The sequence below is a fragment of the Triturus cristatus genome, chromosome 12, assembly GCF_964204655.1.
Source record: "Triturus cristatus chromosome 12, aTriCri1.1, whole genome shotgun sequence".
NCBI lineage: Eukaryota > Metazoa > Chordata > Amphibia > Caudata > Salamandridae > Triturus > Triturus cristatus.
In genome coordinates, this window is record NC_140595.1 from 330,134,960 (window position 1) to 330,154,329 (window position 19,370).

The window sequence follows — 19,370 nt, forward strand, 5'->3', positions numbered from 1 at the left end:
TGGTCTAGCACAACCAGATAACCACAGTTGGCGCTTTGTCCTTTTTCGTGCTAATAACCCTGGGCGTAGTTCGCGAAGTAGCACTACGCGAAGCTAACCAAAGTGCACTACGCGAGCTACGCGTAGCACTTCGCGAACTGCGTAGTACCCTGTTCGCACTGTGCAAGATGCCGCTTTCAATGATTGCACAGTGCGGACAAGCACTGTGCAATCATTGAAAACGGCATCTTGCACAGTGCGAGCTGTAGTTTTCTGCTGCTCGAGTAGATTTTTAGTCGAGCGGCAGATTTCTCAACGCGGACTGATAGTTTCTCATCGCGAGCGGTCGCGAGCATACGCGACCACTCGCAATGAGAAACCTGACCTCCTCGCGTTGAGAATCTCGCCGGGATGTTTATTTTCCACGCTCGCGATCGGCAACTTGATGTTGCTGATCGCAAACAAGGAAAAAGTCTCGCCGTGATGTCATTTTGCTTGCTCGCAGTCGCCAACTTGATGTTGAGGACCGCGAGCAAGCAAAAAATGACCGCTGCACTACGCAATGCTACGCTACGCATGTTTGCACTGTGCTACGTGCAATTCGCGTAGTGCGAAGTAGCGCAAACTTCGCAAACTACGCGAGCGTAGCATAGTGCTTTGCCCAAACTTAATTTTAATGAGATCTTTAAAACTACATATCTCCAGTTTTAATGGTTGCATTTTTGTCATCCTAGTTTTGTTTTATTTGTTAAAAAATACTTTATTTTTCTAAATTGGTGTGGGGGATTTTCTTGTGTTGTGTTTTCACCTTTTTACTGTTTGAACTGCTGCATAAATGCTTTACACATTGCCTTTAAGTTAAAGCCTGACTGCTTGTTCTAAGCTACAAGAGGGTTCAGCCCAGCTCATTTTGGAGATTCCTTGAGCCTCACCCTAACAGAGAATTGTGGTTGCTGCCTGAGTAGGGTTTCACCCCACCCCACCCCTTAACCAGTAACCCAGTTTCTTATATAATGATTGCTCAAAAGCATATTTCTGTTTATCTCTCATCAGATCTTTGTTGGTTATACTCACTCAACACCTTGAGCACCTTTCCAAAGTTGCATTTATTTACTTTAGAATTTCTGACACAACCAAGCAACATATATTTGGAATTTCTAGGTTTTATGTTGAACTATGCTAAAAAGATCTAATATGTTCTTTTCTTAAAGCCTAAGTTGTCAAATGAGGGCTGCTGGACCTGACATTCTTGATGTGGTTCACCCCCCAATCTTTTGCCTTAAATCCTCCTGTTTTTGCTGGCTTCATTGTTGCTGGCCTTAGGACTCTGTGCAATTTACCACTGCTAATCAGTGCTAAAATAAATGTGCTCTCTCTCCTTTAAACATGGTGAATCTGGCTTATACACAATTGGCATATTTTTTTTTTTATTTTTTGTTTTTGTTTTCCAAAACCTTTATTATTCCATCGAAGAGTACACTGCTATTCAGCCAACAACCCGGAGGCAGGCAGCTAGTTTGCGAGGCGGAACTTCGCCCAAGCATTTGAGGTCGTACATTTGAACAGCAATACAACATTTTGCAATGAACCAAACAAAACAAAACTAACAGAGAGCCCGAGTCGAAAGGAAGCAAACCATGAATAGTCGAAATGTCATAATCACCTCCACGCTGCGCCCACAGCCCACCCAGACAACGCAATCGACTGACAACCCCCCACAGAAAGCGAGCCCCAAACCCCTGATCACTTATGTCAGGCGGATCACCACGTACAGCGCACCACAGTCAAACTCCAACCTCGCCACGTCACCAAAGCCACAATCAGACCGCCTAGTCATCTTCCAACGCTGTCGTCCTAGCCAACCAACCCACCAGTGGCTGCCATATATCTACAGGCCTCGAGCGCTGTGGCAGCTGGTCCCAGTATGAGGTCAGCTGCTCCCTACAGTACACCGCCGCTCTTATCCAGGCCGCCACTTTCGGCGGCATCGTCTTCTTCCAGGGTAGCGCTACTTGACGCTTAGCAAGTAATAGCAAAAGGGCCACAAGCCTACGTGAGGCCTTAGGCACATTTCTAACGAATCCCAAGAGGGCCACAAGTGGGTCCGGCTCCAGTTCCACCCCCACAATCTGCCCCACGGTATTGAAGACTGCAATCCAGAAGTCGCGTATGGGACCACACACCCATACGAGGTGATAGAACGTGGCCTCCTTCTCACCGCATCTCCAACAGTTCGCATCAGACCGTAGTCCCATCCTACACAGTTGTATGGGCGTACGGTAAGTCCGGTGCAGATAGTTGAAGTGTACCAACCGCAGCCTATAATTAGGGGATAGGTTTTCAAGTTGGGAGCAACAGTACTCCCACTGTTTCTCGGTAATAGATATACCCGCTTCATATTCCCACGAGGATCTAGAGTCAGTGTGCACAACCGGAGCTGTGTTTTGAGTAGCTCTATAGATACGTGTGATCAGTTTGCGCGCGGAGGAATTCGAGAGTACGTCCTCCAGGGCCGCAAGCATCGGCGGAGCATCTGGAAACATAGGGTACCTGCCCTTGCATGCAGACCGCAGTTGATAGTAGAGAAGAAGCTCCGAGGCCGTCGGTTCCGGCGCTGCCGCCATATCCCGCACTGTAAGGAAGGTATCGTCCGGGTACAAGTCACCCGCCACCTTCAGGCCGCAGGCCTGCGCCCGCCGCACCACCGCCGCGTCCGTCAATGGCCCCAATAGTGGATTATCCGCAAGGGGCATACTCGGCGCATATAAATCATCAACGCCCGCACGTTTGGCAATGCTTGACCAGGCCCAGCGTACCATTTCAACAGTATCAATGTCATCCCGGGAGCGTCTGTATCTCTGATACACCGCTGCACGAAGGGGGCAGGGGGCCGCAACGTCCATCTCGATAGCCACGTGCGGCTGGTAAGGGATCGGGTGCTGCCAGTAGTGCAGGTATTGGGCCTGAGCACTGTACGCATATAGCTCCATGTCCGGGGCCGCGAGTCCTCCCTGATGGAAGGGAAGTGTGAGGAGGTTCCAGGCCACTCTGGGCTGCTTACTCGCCCAGACCAGTTCAATCAAGGCGGAGCGGAGCCGGCGGAAGAACGACTTAGTGAGTGGCAGGGGGATGTTTACGAATAAGTAAAGAAACTTAGGAACGACCACCATTTTAGCAATTGCTATGCGGCCCATCAGAGATAGCGGCAGCGCCTTCCAGCGCCTCACCTTACACTCCAGCCACTCCACGGCCACCCCAAAATTGGCCAGCCATATGTCCTGCACCGATCGGCTAAATCGTACGCCCAGGTATTTAATCTCATCAGTGACCCAGTCAATCGGGAATTCCGTATGGCATTGACTCGTACCGTCCGTCAGCGGGAACATCGCCGACTTCGACCAGTTGATATCGATACCTGTGAGGCCACTGTATCTTGTCACCTCACGCATCAGTGGGTCAAAGTTTTCCGATGGATTCACCATATATATGGTTATGTCGTCGGCGTACATAGACACCAGCAGGCCACGCGACGTGAAGCCGATACTGCGATGAGTGTGATGTTGGCGCAAACGGGCCGCCAGCGGCTCCGTCGCAATGGCGAACAGCAATGGCGACAAGGGGCAGCCCTGCCGAGTCCCTCTGGTTATGGGGATCGGGGCAGACGTCTGACCATTAACCCGCACCCTAGCCGTCGGGTCATTATAGAGTATTCCAATACGCCTGGCAAAGGAGGGGCTGAAACCCATGCGAGTGAATAACGCCCGTAGGAATTTCCACTCTAATGAGTCGAACGCCTTAGTGGCGTCAAGCAATGCGGCCGCGGCCTGCACCTTGGGATCCAAATAATGCAGGAGCCCAAACAGTACTCTCAGATTGTGGGAAGTGAACCTCCCCATTACAAAGCCCGACTGATCGGACAACGCTATCTGTGGCAGCATAAATTTCAGACGGTCAGCGAGTAATTTCGCGTAAATTTTGGCGTCAAGATTAATTAGCGAGAGTGGGCGATATGAGTCCGGGGTTACAGGATTTTTGCCAGGTTTAAGCAGCGTAATGATAAGGGCCTCTCGCATCGAGGTAGGGAGGATGCCCAGCTCCATCGCTTCCTCAAAAACACTGTGCAATCGCGGGACAAGTAGGTCTGCATATTCCTTGTAGAAGGCCGCCGTCAGCCCGTCGGGGCCTGGTGCCTTGCTGAGTGGCATAGCGGCTATCACCGCTCGAATGTCCTCCTGCGTGAAGGGTAGGTCCATATATTGTCGGGCATTATTACTGAACCACGCTAGTGCTATGGTGTCCAGGTAGTCACTAATAATAGTGTCGTCAGGTGTCACCTTAGAGGTATACAAGACCTTATAGTAATCTGTCATCACTGTCAGTATAGCCGGAGGATCTCGAATCACTTCACCCCCTGACCCATGTAGCTCAAGAATATGCTCCGACCCACGTGGCGGGCGCAGCATGTTTGCTAGTGCTCGTCCAGCTCGATCACCCTCTCCATAACGTCTGGCCTGAGAATCTTTGGACAAGAACGCGACCTCCCTTTCCGCCTCCTCTTGATACTTGGTCAGTTTCGTCCTGAAGGCTGCACTCGCCCCACCAGAAGGGGCCGCCATCATCGCAGCTTCAAGCTGGGCAAGTTCAGATTCCAACTTGCTCAGGGTATCTCTTATGGAGCGCAGAACCCCAGTTTTTAGCGCCATACAATGACCCCTGGTTACTGCCTTACAGGCCTCCCAGAGCACGCCAGGTGAATCTACTGAGCCCTCGTTAAGTGCGAAGTATTCCTCCAGTCTTTCCCGCAAAGAATGCTGGAAGACCTGGTCGCGCAGCGCACGGGAGGGGAACCTCCAACTAAACGGCTGAATGTACTGCGGCGGCGTGGATAGCGTCAAGCACACCGGGGCATGATCAGAAAGAGACCGCGGCATGTGAGTCACCTCTAACACCAATGAGTGCAAATCTCTGGACAGCAGCCAGAAGTCCAATCTGGACCAGGCCGCACGATGAGCTGTGATACACGTACCGGCGCGGGCCTCAGGGTGCAGTGTCCTCCAGGAGTCCACCAGTCCTGCCTCCTGCATAATATGGCCAAGCGCCTCCGACGCCCTGGGGTGATGTTCCCGAGTTGTGCCCTGCCTATCTTTAGTATCTGACAGTACCACATTATAGTCACCTCCCCACAATATCGCTGCAGGTCCGCAGGTCCGCACCCTATGCCACAATTCCTCGTAGAACTCTGGATTATCGTCATTCGGGCCATATACATTCACCAGAATCACTCTCGCGCCGCACAGCGAACCGACCAACAGAACATACCTGCCCCCTGTGTCCCTGATTTCCTCATGCGTCCTCCAGTGAAGCCCCTTTCTGATGAGTATCGCCACCCCTCTGGAGTAGTTAGAATAGTGAGCGTGGACTACCTCACCCCATCGATTGTGCCTGAGCAGCTGCGCAGCATTGGCCGTCAGGTGCGTCTCTTGCAGAAGGCAAATGTCCGCACCTTTTCTAATTAGGAAGGCCTGTATCAGTCTCACTTTCCGTCTATCATTCATGCCCCGTACATTCCAGGTAATACACTTTATGCTATTCACAGCACCAGGCGTGTTAACAAAGTTCGGGCAAGCATCAGACATATACCAACCCCCCAGTCACCCGGCCACTTCATGCCGAACCTCGAAGCAAGCATTTCCAACCCAGCAGGTCTCAACATATGGGGGCGGCCATGCCTCAGCAATCTGTAAGCCCGCCGACAAGGTAGGGAACCTCCGCACGGCAACAAGCATTGGAATAAAACTCGATCAGGCCATGGACCTGTTCCTCGTTGCGTCACTACCTGCAACCCTTCTCTGATAGACAGCACACATCCCACCCGGCCATCTGGGCATCCTGCCCGGCAAATGCCAGAACACCTCTTGCTAGGTGACTGTCGACATGGCAGCGTACAGTGCACAATGTGCGATTCAATAGCAGTTTTCGCCTCCTCCGACCCAGCTCTGAAACTTAAATAGAACTCAACAAAATCCCCCAACCACGACCAAACCCCTACCCCACCCGCTCCAACCCCCCAATCAGGTTGTGCAATGACCTCCCAGGTCCCCCTCCCAACTACGACAACTGTAACTACAGTCCCTAGATGTGAACGGTGAATGGGAATCATCCCTTGAGGTACGCAGGTTGGCCACCCACAAGCCCTGTACTCATGACAGGGCGATCGAGCGCGGGCCTAGTGTACCGGCTCAAGGACCCCCCCCTCCCAATCCCGCAGTCCTGCTTAGCTCCCTTCCAGCATCTGAAATTGATCCTCCAGGGAATTCAACATTCTCTATGGCCCAGCTCGGCGCGGACAGGCAATACCCAGCGACTTAACAAGAAGCATACATGAACAGTCATTCAACATCACTTAGCCTGTCCCGCTGGTCCGGGTCATCTGCAGGTGCCTGAGTCTTTTGGTCCTTTACCAGTTGTTTGGCATATTTCAGAGCCGCCTTCGCGTCAACAAAGAAGGACGGTTTACCGGGACCTTGGACCCGGAGTTTAGCAGGGTGGATGAGGGAGTATTTGGTGCCCGCCTGTTGAAAAAGTTTCTTCGCCGGCAAAAATTCCCTTCGAGCGGCCTGAACCTGCATCGTATAGTCCGGATATAATGCAATGTGGTTGCCCTTGTATTGCACGTCTGTCATGTCTCTTGCCATCCGTAAGATCACGTCCCGGTCCCTATAATTTAAGATTCGTGCAATACTAGGCCGGGGCGGTGCATCTGGTTTAGGCCTGGGCCCCAATGATCTGTGAGCCCTCTCGACCAGGAACATCGAAGACAAACCCGACCCAAACAGATCCTTAAACATTTGTTCAACAAAGAGCTCCATGTTGGTTATGTCCGTCGTTTCCGCCACACCCGTGATGCGGACGTTGTTGCGCCTCGAGCGCGCTTCCAAATCCTCATTTTTTTGTTGTATGAGTGTCAGGATCTTATCCATGCCCCGCAGTTGGCCGGTAAGGCCGGTCTGATTTTCCTCCGTGTCGGCCACACGTGTTTCGAGCGATTCCACTCTTCCCTCTTGTTTGTCCATGCGAGACGTGATACCGTCCATGCGGGCCGCCAGCGCATCCATTTTGCCATCAATGCCATGTAAACTTGATTTCAGTTCCTGAAACATGGCTTTAATGTCCACATCCTGAGCACCACTCCGGTCTGCTCGAGAAGACTCAGCCTCACGGTGGTCTGGGTCTGGGTCCGGCGGCTTCTGCTTGGACTTGTCGAAGGTGATTTTCGGCTGCCGCGTGTCCGGCTTGCCCATGGCCGCTCACCGGACGCCACCCGGCGCCGGTAGTGTGTGTGGGCGGCCGAGCCGCGATCTCCTCACACTGCACCAGTCGCCGCCAGTCGCCAACCACCAGCGTCTCGTCGAGGGCAGCAGGGCGGTTAGGCCTCGTTGGTAGGTAAGAGGGCTGGGTCCCCAGTGTCGGGGCACGCACCGGGCACAGAGAAGCGGACCAAGCGGGGAGAGTCACAACGCAGGCCGTCGGATCAGGCCGATACTAGTGCAGCCGTTCACTTTCCGCATCCCAGGTCAACGCCCCAACAGCACTGCAGTATGGCCGGGGCAGGCACGGCAGCCGACCACGACTCTCCGATCGTCGCCCCGGAGCATCCGACCATAGAACTCCGCCACACTACGGCTTCAGGGAAGATGGCCGCCACTGCAATTATCCGATCGGGCCTGCCACTGTTCACCGGCATGCAATCCAGGGGCAGGCGATAGAAAGGAACAAATCAGAGTCTCAGACCATGAGGTTCGGCAACACGTGCTCCCAGAGCAGGGCCCAGCAGCGCTTGCCGAGCGCAAGCATAGAGGCCTTTCGCGCCGTCCATGGCAGTCAGCTAGCTCCCAGAGCGCCGCAGAGCATCCGGGCCTCTCCCCCAGACGCACCTCCAGTCCACTTTCGGTGTTCCCCCACACCAGCCGCCGCTGTCCCAGCCTCACTGTTTCAGCCGCAGGGGGTGAACATCCGGCGGGGCGCGCGTCTCCTGGGGCGATCGAACAGCCTCTGCCTCACCCCTCGAACAGGTTTCGGGCCCTCCACACGCAAGGCCCCGGCTCTCGCGATTGTTGTAGGCCGCCGCGTCTCCGTGCTTCCTGCGGGCCGCTCTCCGCCCACGCGTCTCCGACGGGGTCAGAACAGCCAGCGCACAGGGCGGACACCCTGGACTACCGTCTCGGGCGGGGAGGTCCGAGCCCGCACCCCAGTTCAGCAAATAATTGAAGGATTTCTGTGCTCGATTGGCGGAGCTGCGGTTTCAGGCAGCCATTCCGCTCGGCAGCCAAGCCACGCCCCCCACAATTGGCATATTTAATTTATTTTTAAGTCCCTAATAAAGTGGTGCTACATGTACCCAGGGCCTGTAAATAAAATGCTGCCAGTGAGCCTATAGCACTCACTTTGCCACCCTCTTAAGTAGGTTTCAAGCCCACCATTGCAGCCCGTGTGAGCTGTTTTAGAACTACCATTTCGACCTGGCGAAATAAACCTTTTTCCAGGCCTAAACCTTCCTTTTAAATACATATAGGTCACCCCCAGGATAGGCCCAAAATCACCAATAGGGCCAGGTGTAGTGTATTTGAAAAGTTGACATGTTCTTTTCACTTTTACTTGTCCTGGTAGTGAAAAACTCTTACATTTATTTTTCATACAGCAAGGACTACCTCTCACATGGGTGTAGGATAACACTGGGTTCACTTATTGCATTTAATAAGTGACAACATTTAATTGGGAGCTGAGTTTGGTGTATTAGGAATTGGAGTTTAAAGACCTCTTTAATGGTAAAGTCAGATTTTAAGTCACAATTCTGAAAATGGCACTTTCAAAAAGTTGGTATTTTCTTGTCCTAACCATTTGGTGCCTGTATCCTGGGTCGCATGAGTAGATACAGCTGGCAGATGTTTTTTGGCAATTGCTCCAAGACAGTGAGACAAAGGTGGAATAGCTGTTGCCAGGATGGGCCATCTCTGACTTGATGAGGGGAAGAGCTGTCACCTACCACACTTACACATCACAAAGGCTCTGCTTGGGCACACTCACAAAGGGTTTGCCACTAGTCTTTTGTGACCCCAGGCAAGCTGGGGCTAGGGCAAGGAGGCAGGAAATTCCAAGCACCTCTGGGGTGGAAGGTTCAAGAAACTTCTCCTACTTCAAAATGGGCACCAGGTAAAAATATTAGATCCTCAAACCCAACTCTTCAGTGAAACTCCAGATCTACTTCCGGATCTGTGGAAGGCCCAGAAAGACTGTTTTTCTGCTGCCCTGCTGTCTGAGTGAGGAGTGGACCTGCATAATGACTCCAGGACCACCAGAATAACACCAAGGGCTAGTTTGCTGGCAGGTCCTCTGACCCACCACTGCGCAATGCATCCACGGCACAAGACCTTGCAGCAGGTGCTGCGCAATACATCCCTGAAGCAGGACCTCGCAATGCTCTGCAACCCAGATTAAAGTTCTCTGTTCAGTGGGCATAACTTGGTCTCTGTGTCCAACCCATGCTTCATCTCTGAACTTGTGACTGTGTCCTTGTTCAGGACAACCAGATAACCATTGTTAATGTTTTGAGCTTATAAGCACTGCTTTCACCGAAATCTTTAAAGTTGCATATGTCCAATTCTACCAATTGGATTTTTGTCATTTTTTCACAAATAGTTTATTAGATTTTAAACTATTTTTCTAAATTGGGATAGGATTTTTCTTGTGTTGTGTTTTTACTTTATTACTATTTGAAGTGCTGCAAAAATACTATAGACATTGCCTCTAAGTTAAGTATGCCTGATTTGTGCCAAGCTACCAGAGGGTTAAGCATAGGCTATTTGGGGTTTGTTTGTGACTTCACCCTGACAGGAATTGTGGTTGCTGCTTGAGTAGGATCCCCCCCAACAACCATTAAGTCAGTTTCCCACAAGGGCAAAGTAACCACATCACCCCTTGGCGATAATCAGAAACAGAAAGGTATACACTCTGACTACATTAAATGAGCTCAAAGCTTGGCAGCATCTCTCACATAAATGTAGCCTTCCACTTTGAAGCTGCCAGAGACATCATATCCAGCAATTGTGGAAAACCCTGAAGGTTGAGGGATGAGTTCTACTAAGTCTGAATTCATCCGAAACCTCATCGCTCAATCTGGTTCCTGGCACTCTATCATGGGATCATCCTCTTTGCTTTGTAGTTCCATTTCATACTGCTGTTGAGATTGATGGAGTGTATTCTTGTTTCTTTTTAAGCGTGGAGGTATTTTTGGGGGATTTCTTCAACAATTATGAACTTTTGTTAGTGCCAATCAGTGTGGAAAATGTAGATTTGGTTAGATTTGGAATCCTTGTTTCTTTTATTCTCTTTCTTTGTTTTTGGTGACATTTGAACCCTTGGGACATTTGATGAAGCAACCAATGTGTTTCCAGACTTACCCAGTGGAGTGGGTGTAGACCATTTCCCTTTGAAGTCTATTTCATTTCCTGTCAGGCAAATATCTTTATTAATACAATTTAAACACAATTTGCATAACTTTGAACTATACAATACTTATTAATTTCTTATATTTTCATAAACACCATCTGAATATGGCAGCATTGACTGAGTTCACCCCTGAGAGCAATTATGAATGGGTAAGTGTACAAGAATAAAAGAATGCAACAGTAAATGAGTATAACAATGAATGAGAGTGTACACAAGTAAATGAGAGCAGCAATGACCGTACAGGGTGAACAAGTGCAGGAGTGAATGACTACAGAATTAACTTAGTGTACATAAGTAAATGAATGTAATAGTGAATGAGTGCCTGGTGAATTCGAGCTGCTTTGAATGAGTATTGGAATGAATGAATGAATGCACAGAAGTGAATGAGCCTAGCAGGTCATGAACACAGTCCTGAGCAAAGGAGAGAAATAATGAGTACTGGTTTGAATGAGTGTACATAATTCAATGAATGCAGCAGTTGAGTTCAGTACTAGGCGCATTTGATCCCCCAGGTTACAGGATGCAGAGACACTAGTGAGAGTGGTGATTCTTTTATTTGTTTTAGTTAGGGACAGTCCGGGAACTGGGGGGAGGGGGCGGGGAGATTCAGGAGTGGAAGGGACAAGTTATTTGTAAGGAGAAACAGGAAAAGGGAGTTTCTTGAACGCTGGTTCAGTCTGCGTATATCAGGGAGGGTGGTTTTGATGGTCAATGGGGTCAGTAACCAAAGGTACGGGCTAGTTAACGCACCACCACCAACACCCACAAGGCAGAGTGTGTACAGGACTAGGGAGGGATTTGTGCAACGAGTGAGGAGGGGAACTACAAAAACAAAAATAGTGGACCATGGGGCTATTCACAGTCCTGCCCTCCACCAGCCCACCGTGAGATAACTAAACAAAGGTACTTGCCTCCGGCCACGGCCCTCCGGGGTCGTGGCTGTCGGAGTCTTGCCGCCCTCCTCCTCTCCTTTGTTATGTTATGTTATGTTAATTTGGATTTGTTGAGCGCTTAATACCGGGAGGTCTCTAAGCGCTGTAAGAAGAGTAGCGTTGGGTCCAGGCAGTACAGTGACGATTAGGCCCAGGCTTCTGTAAACAAGATGGTTTTCAGTTGTTTTCAGAAGGGAAGAAGGCGGTTTTCCGTGCGGAGTTGGCCAGGCAGCCCGTTCCAGAGAGTGGGAAGGAGGGAGGAGAAGGCCCTCCCTCCTTTGATGACGTAGTTGAAACGTGGGCAATGTAGGAGACTCCCTGTGGAGGACCTAAGCGAGCGCCCTGGCACGTATTTCGCGAGTCTTTGTTTGATGTATGTGGGGGCTTGGCCATAAATAGCTTTATGAGCGATACACAGGCCCTTAAATTTAGCCCGGGCAGCCAGTGGAGGCGTTGTAGGAGGGGTGAAGCTCGCGTGTGCCTCGGTAGTTTGAATATGAGCCTAGCGGCGTCATTCATAGCTATCTGGAGTTTTCTCACTAAGGAGTCCGATAGTCCAATGTACAGGGAATTAGTGTAGTCAAGGCGGCGCCAGGATGATGGCAGACACAATAGTTCTCATGGTGGAGAATGAGAGAATAGGGGAGAGCCTCCTGAGTAGCCGGAGAAGGCCCACACAGGTGCCAAATACCGTGGAGACTTGATTGGCCAGGGTAAGTTTGTCATCCACTTTGATTCCCAGGCTTTTAACCACTGGGATCGGGACTGGGGCATCGCCCAACTCCTGAGGCCAGTACAGGGAGTTCCAGGGGTTGTGGTCATCCGTCAAGGCAAGGACTTCAGTTTTGTCAGGGTTGTTTTTAAGTAAGTTGGCCGTCATCCAATTGACCGTGAAGCGTAGGATCTCTTTTGCCCGGGATTGTGCTTGAGGGAAGTTATCAATATGAAGGATGATCTGTGTGTCGTCTGCGTAATTGAAGATTTGGCACTCCATAGCCGTGAGGGCCTTGATTAGAGGACTGAGGTAAATGTTAAAAAGAAGGGGTGAGAGTGCGGACCCTTGCGGGACTCCACAGGGAATAGAGCCCTTCTCCGAGACCCAGTCACCCATCTGAATTCTTAGGGCGCGGTTTGTCAGGAAATGCGTGGTTGACCGTGTCGAACGCCACTGACAGGTCGAGGAGGACCAGCACACAGGGCTTTTTATTGTCGGCAATCAGTCTGATATCGTCCAGTACTGATAGCATCACTAATTCAGTGCTATGGTGAGCTCGGAAACCGGCTTGCCTATCCCCCAGGAGGTGATGATCCTCTAGGAACCTGGAGAGATTATGCAGGACATGCTGTTCTAGTATTTGTGCGAGAAAGGGGAGTTGGGAGATAGGGTGGTAATTTTTCATGTTAGAAATATCCGCGCCGGGTTTTTTGAGAAGGGGGATGATTCTGGCTTTCTTGAAGCAGCATGGGACCTCCCCAATCAGTAGGGAGGAGTTTAAGAGTGCGAGGATGTCCTGCTCGATTTCTGGAAGGGCTAGGTTAAAAATTCTGGGAGGGCAGGGGTCGGCTGGAGAGCCTGATTTTATCTTTTTGGCCAGGCAGCGGAGGGTTTCCATGTCAAGGGGTTGGAAAGAAGAGAGGATTTCAGCTCTAGTGCCCTGAGAGGCTTCCTCTACATTTGGTGGTAGTATAAAAGGGGAGTTGTCAATCTCAGTCAGTATGTCCTGGATTTTATTGGAGAAATATGAGAGGAAATTATTGCATTGTTAGCTGGATGGAGTAGACAGTGATTGTTTTTGACTAAGTTTGGGTCGGCCGGACTCGTGCACGTTGCCACTGGGCGGTTCGGGCGTCGGGCTCTCCATCGTCTTGTGGTCTTCCTTCTGGGTTGAGGTTCGCTCTGATGCTCCGGATTCGTGGTCCTCTGAAACAGTGTGGAACGCCGATACACTCTCGGGTCCCGCTACTTGTTCTTCCGCTTGCTGGCTTGGCGTGTCGCAACCAGGAAAGACTAGACCGCTCATTGCTGGTTCCGGCAGTCTAGTCGCGGGCACCATCTTGGAAGTCCCGCTTGCTAAGAGTGCGGGACTACAGCGTGAAAATAAATATGTGAGTACATCAGTGAATAAATCTGTACAGGAACGAGTGAATGTACAAGACCAAATGGGTGCAAAAATGTGGAAGGGAACATTGAACTAAACAGTGAATGTACAGAACTGAAAAAGTGTACCAGTAAATAATGAAGTGAAGGAATGAATGGAAATGTAAAGGTGCAGGAGTGAATAAATGTAGCAGGGAGAAGTGTAACAGTGGGCGCACGAACCAGTGAGTGTGGAGATTAAAGCAGTTAGTGGGAGCCCCAGTTAGTGTGTTAAAGAGTGCATGAGTGAAGTGAGCGAAGCTGCAAATAATAGAGGCACTGATTAAGATTGTAAAAGAGTGACTCAGTGCAGGATTGAGTGAATGACAAGTGAGTGCACTTTGCTACTGCTATCTCTTGATAAGGTGTGATACACCGCATTTATGGTGCAAGAGCTGATAGTGCTGAGCACTGCATACACAGTTACAATGCTAAAAATCAAACCGCATAGTCTTACGCTTTGCTTTCTCTGAATATTTTATTTTAAAAGGGCTGTGGGCGGAGAGGTGCATATGGTGTGTGTAGGTAGGTGGCTCAGTGGGGAGCACAGTCATAAAACATCATGCAGTGTATTTTCTGAGCGGTGGGTGGGCTTGGAGACAGGCTAGATAGTTAACCTTTTTTTATAAGCGAGTACATAAATAACAGAGAAACCCAACATAGCCTTTTTTTATCCCCTGGGCGTTTACAAGATGCCTGTGCTTTTCTTACTGTCAATGCTGGAAAGGAGCACATGCTGGTGACAGATCATAAGAAATAGCTCTTGGGGAATCAAAAGAGGAAGATTCACACGGGGACTGTGTGCAGTCCTAAAGGGGATCGGCTAGCTCTGACTCAGAGGGGGGTCTGGTAGAGAGACAGAGGTGGGAAAGCCAAGAAATTCATAGGAAGAGCCGAGTCTTGGGTCTGGCTTAGCACTAAGAGTCAAAGAAAGAACCAGCTCATTAAATGATTTTGTTTCTAATGGATACAGTGACGGTCCTCTAAAACATGACCAACACTTTTCAGATTAAAAAGAGGTTATTTATGGAATGCTTATTTCACTTTCAGTACTTTAGAGTTAATCGCTGTAGTGTCATCTGTCAAAAGATACATTTTTTAAACATGAACTATTCCCTACCTCAAGTGTCCTGACAATACTTACATGAGTGTACTGATCCAAGAGATATCAGTTTATCATGTGTGCTGTGTATCTGCCCCAAATTTATGTAATACGTGAGGCAACATTAATATCTACTATAGTCTTATAGCCAGCCGTAGCGGGATATACCGGCCTTTAAAGGCCTGCTTCATAATTAAAGGCCTGAACCGAAGCCAAGGGCCTTTAACAAGGGAGCGGGCCTTTAACATGCATTATAGCCCAGCTAACAAAATGCCCTCGCTTGCTGAAAGTGGAGCATGTGTCTGTTTTCCTGCTCGTTGTGACGTGAGCAGGGAAACACACATTGCTTTGGGATCTAGAGAGCTACATATTCAGCAGCTCCCCGAGTCTCGAATTCCGGCTCCTGCAGAAAGCGGGGAGCCGGAAGGGACGCGGTCCCCTACTAAGTGGTCAAAACCCAGGGGATGGAGACCCCGAGGCTGAAATCGGCCTGGGGAGGATGTCGTGCTGCCCCCTCCCCTTTAAAAAAATAAATATATAAAGGCCTTGCACCGGGATGGGGTCGGCTGGGCCAAAATCTGTCTATGGAGGTGGGCAGGGTGGCCCCCCTCCCATGTAAAAATACAAAATTAAAATGCCCTGGGGGATGGGGTCCCTGGGGCCAAAATTGGCCCTGGGAAGGGGGGCCACGCTGCCCCTCTTCCTTTATTTTAAAAAAAGAAAAGGAAAAGGATGGGCCCCAAGGGATGAGGTCCCCAGGGCTGAAATCGACCCAGGAGAGGGGCGCGTGCCCCCCCTTTTAAGAAAAAAAAATCAAAAGGGGCGGCCCTGTGGGATGGGGTCTCCAGGGCCCAAAATAGTCCAGGGAAGGGGTCCACAATGCCCCCTTACTAAAAAAACAGATATTCTTTTCATAAAAAAAGCCGACAACTTGCCAGGGGCCCTGCCCCCTTTCTCCACCAGTCTGCAAATGTGCCTCTCTATGAAGCTGGCTCTTTCTATGGTATACTAAAATGAGGTATACTGTGCAAAGAGTCCAGGGGTTTCCATGTGAGTTGACAGGGGCTTGCTGTAGCAATCTCAAGGTGCTCTTCCAAGGGGAAGTGTGGTCGAGCAGCCTTAGGCTTATCAGGGAAGAGTGTTAGACATCTGCAAGTACACACAGTCAACAAAATGATGCACACGTTCAATAAGGAGATCCACACCTATTTATAAAAATAACACGTATCATTATATATGTTTAGACACCAGACTCAATACAATGAGGTAAGTACGTTTTGCAAGAGAAATACGTTGTGTTTTAAAAAGTTGACACTGCATTTTTCAGACGCTACAATGTCATTCTATGGGAGGAAAAACAAGTATGGCTTTCAGGTACAGTACAGCTACTTACGAGACCAACCTCCGGGACATAAGGTGAGTATCGGGCAAGGTCCAAGGCAGCACCAGCAGGTCATCTACAGCGGCATTAGGGTGGCCTGGTGCAGTGGGGCAATACAGCATCAGGTGCCCAATGTTAGTCAATAGTGATCGGTTTTCGCGAAAAGAGGCTGCAGGTTTTGACTGGGAGGCCAGTCGGATTGAACCAACAGGAGTGTTCAAGTCTTTCAATGATAGAAGACGTGGGGACACCAGTGGTTCGCTTCTCCTTGGGCTGGGGCAGATGGGTGCAGAGGGTCTTTGGTGTGTTAAGTTTCTTCATCCTTGAGCACTCGCGGTTGAGGGGACCTACAAACCAAGGCTGCAGGCGACGTCGGGGAGTTCATGAGGGGTGAATCCAAAGTGGGCTTGGTCTCTTGAGGGCTTGGGGACACGCATACACCGTTGGCCCACTTTAACAAGTGCTGGGGGGCTTGGGTGCAGTGGTGCTTGGTGGCGTCAGGTTTTAGTGGTTCCAGAGTCCTCATGGTTCTTCTTGGGGTGCCTGGAGGATGCAGGGGAGCAGTTCCTCCACTCCTCAAGCGTTCTTAAGGATTTATTGAAGGCAGACCATCCTCCCAGGCTTTGGAGGCATGACAGCTGCTGGATGAGACATCTTTGGCACCGGTTCGACGGTGAACAGCAGACAGGCCAACAGGACTGGTGCCAAGTCAGTTGCTCTTATTCAGTCTTCTGCTTTCACAGCTCTTCAGTGTCCATCTCCCTCATAGGTCATCAGGATCTGCCTTTCTGGTGCCAGGGACTCCCCTAAATACTGAATTTAGCGGTGTTAGGGGAGTGCAGGATAGTAGCCAATGGGCTACCTACTCCTTGGGTCACTACGCTGTCTATATAACCACTTCCTGTGGGAAGGGGTCATAACCTTGTCCCAAAGAGACTAAATTTGCCACATTCTGAAAAGTCGCCACCACTTCAGGTAGCTCACCTTAGCAGTGGTACTGGCCTGAGGGTGGACACGCCTATCTGACTAGCTAATTTCCCCATCTGTCCAGGTGCCAAAGGTTGGCTTCTTCTCCTGTGGGAGAATCCTGATTCGCATACCAAAAGTGGTGGACTTTTCTATGCTTCCCTGCCTTGGAATGCTAATCTGCAGGTCATCCTGTGGGAGAGGTGTGAGCACCCTCTGCCTGAGCAAGTTTGATTTTGGGCCTCCTGAGAGCAAAGGCCCTAACCCTTGGGGGTCAGAAACTTGTCTCTGGTGGCAGGCTGGTAAAAGACGGGCAGGCAGCACACCAGTAGCTGGTAAGTTTTCAGGGGGCACCTCTAAGGCTCCCTCCATGTGCATGTATCAATAAAGCCAACACTTGCATCAGTGTGGGTTTACTAATATGAGATGTTTGATACAAACATCCATATTTTCAGTGAAGCCACCATGTAGCTGGAGAACTCATTTTCACCAGCTTCCAGCACATGTACTCAAAATGGCTTCTCTGTTCACTTGTACTGGCAGCAGTAGAGGTGGACAGCACAGGCACGTCTGCTCATGCAGATCTGTCCTCACATGTAGTATAGTGTACCCTGCCTTAGGGCTGTAAGTAGCAGTGGCTCCTCCACTAAGGCGGAGGAGCATCGCCCGACTACTCTGCGAGCAGTGTAAAAACGAAAATGATAATAACGTGAGTTATTATCATTTTCGTTTTCCTTCCTGCTTAGGTACGAGGCAGGCTGGGTGGGGGTGGGTGGGATGGCCAATGCAGGGGGTAGGGGAAGGAGTTTTAAACCCACTCCCTAAGTGTGCATGTCTACTTGGCCGTACCTCTTGGGCCAGCCAAACCGTCATGCACACTTTGCATCTTTCCCACCAGGCTGCATTACACAGCCTTGTGGGGAACATGCCCAGCCTCCAAGCTCTTGCCTGAGTCCCGAACCATAGCGCTCAGACCAATCACAATGCTGCTGTAAGCCAGCATTGTGATTGGACAGGGAATTCTAGGAGACTGTGTGCTTCCTGTTGCTGCGCTAGAAGATGACGGAGGAGACACAGCAGCACCCGGTGGCACCCAGGTAAGTCCTTGGAAGCAGGCTGAGGAAACTGCGTTGATTTGGCAGTTCATTGTGAGCGATAAATCCAGTGTGATGCCTAGGTTGCGTGCATGGTCCTTCTGGGTGGGAGGGAATTCCAGAGTGGCTGGCCACCAAGAGTCATCCCAGGCTGAAGAGGTGGGTCCTAGGATGAGTACTTTATTCTTGTTCGAGTTGAGCTTGAGGCAGCTATCTTTCATCCAGGTAGCAAAATCCTTCATTCCTCTGTGGAAGTTTGTTCTGGCAGTTTTGGGTTTGTTGCTAAGGGAGAGGATCAACTGGGTGTCGTCTGTGTAGAAGACAATGTTGAGTCTGTGGCTTCTGACAAATGCTGCCATTGGGGCCATATAGACATTGAAGTGGGTTTGGCTCAGGCAGGAACCCTGGCGCACTCCACAGCTGATTTCTGTAGGTTCCGAGAGGAGCGAGGTTAGAGTGACTTGCTGTGTCCAGCCAGTGAGGAAGGAGTGGATCAAGTCCAGTGCCTTGTTGCGAATGCCTGCCTCATGGAATCTTATGAGTAGGATGCTGTGGGAGACAGTGTCGAAGGCCTGCGAGAGGTGACGTAGGATGAGGGTTGCGGTCTCGCCCCAGTCGAGGAGTAATCTGATGTCATCTGTGGCAGCGAGGAGTGCGGTTTCCGTGCTGTGGTTGCTTTGGAAGATGAATTGGAAGGTGTCCAGGACGCGGTTTACTTCTAGGAATGCAGAGAGTTGGGCGTTGATAGCCTTCTCAATGACCTTGGCTGGGACGGGGAGGAGGGAGATGGGCCTGAAGTTCTTGAGGTCAGTTGGGTCTGAGGACGGCTTCTTCAGCAGGGGGTTGATCTCAGTGTGTTTCCAGTCAGTTGATGGTTCGGCAAAGCTGGGGGACAATAGCAGTGGCTGCTCGTGGAAGATGTAGTACAGGCAAGGATCTGGCTGTTAACAATAAGCTGCTCACCCGAAATCTAGGTAGTTCCACTATGGTGATTATTCCCTAAACTCAATGAAAACTGACAAAATGACAGTATATGGGAAACACACCAACCTTCCAGAAGACCTCATGGGGAAGGGGGATTGGGACTAGAGGCAGAAGAAAAAACAAGAAGTACCAGATTATCTGGATGGGTTTTGCAGCGAACCCTTTACTGGATCAGGAGAAGGTTTTGGTATTCTGGGTGTGGATTCCGGGTATTGACTTGCTTCTTCAGGTAGAAGGGAATTTCTCGTGTATTCCAATCTAGCTATGTTCTGACACTGCAATAAAAGCA

General features: G+C 50.2%; 1 long non-coding RNA gene across 4 annotated transcripts in view; it reads left to right on the forward strand.

The window, feature by feature from the left end:
* LOC146775975 (uncharacterized) overlaps window positions 1–19,370 on the forward strand; it is a 1,152,826-nt gene that overhangs the window by 233,642 nt on the left and 899,814 nt on the right. The window lies entirely within an intron of this gene.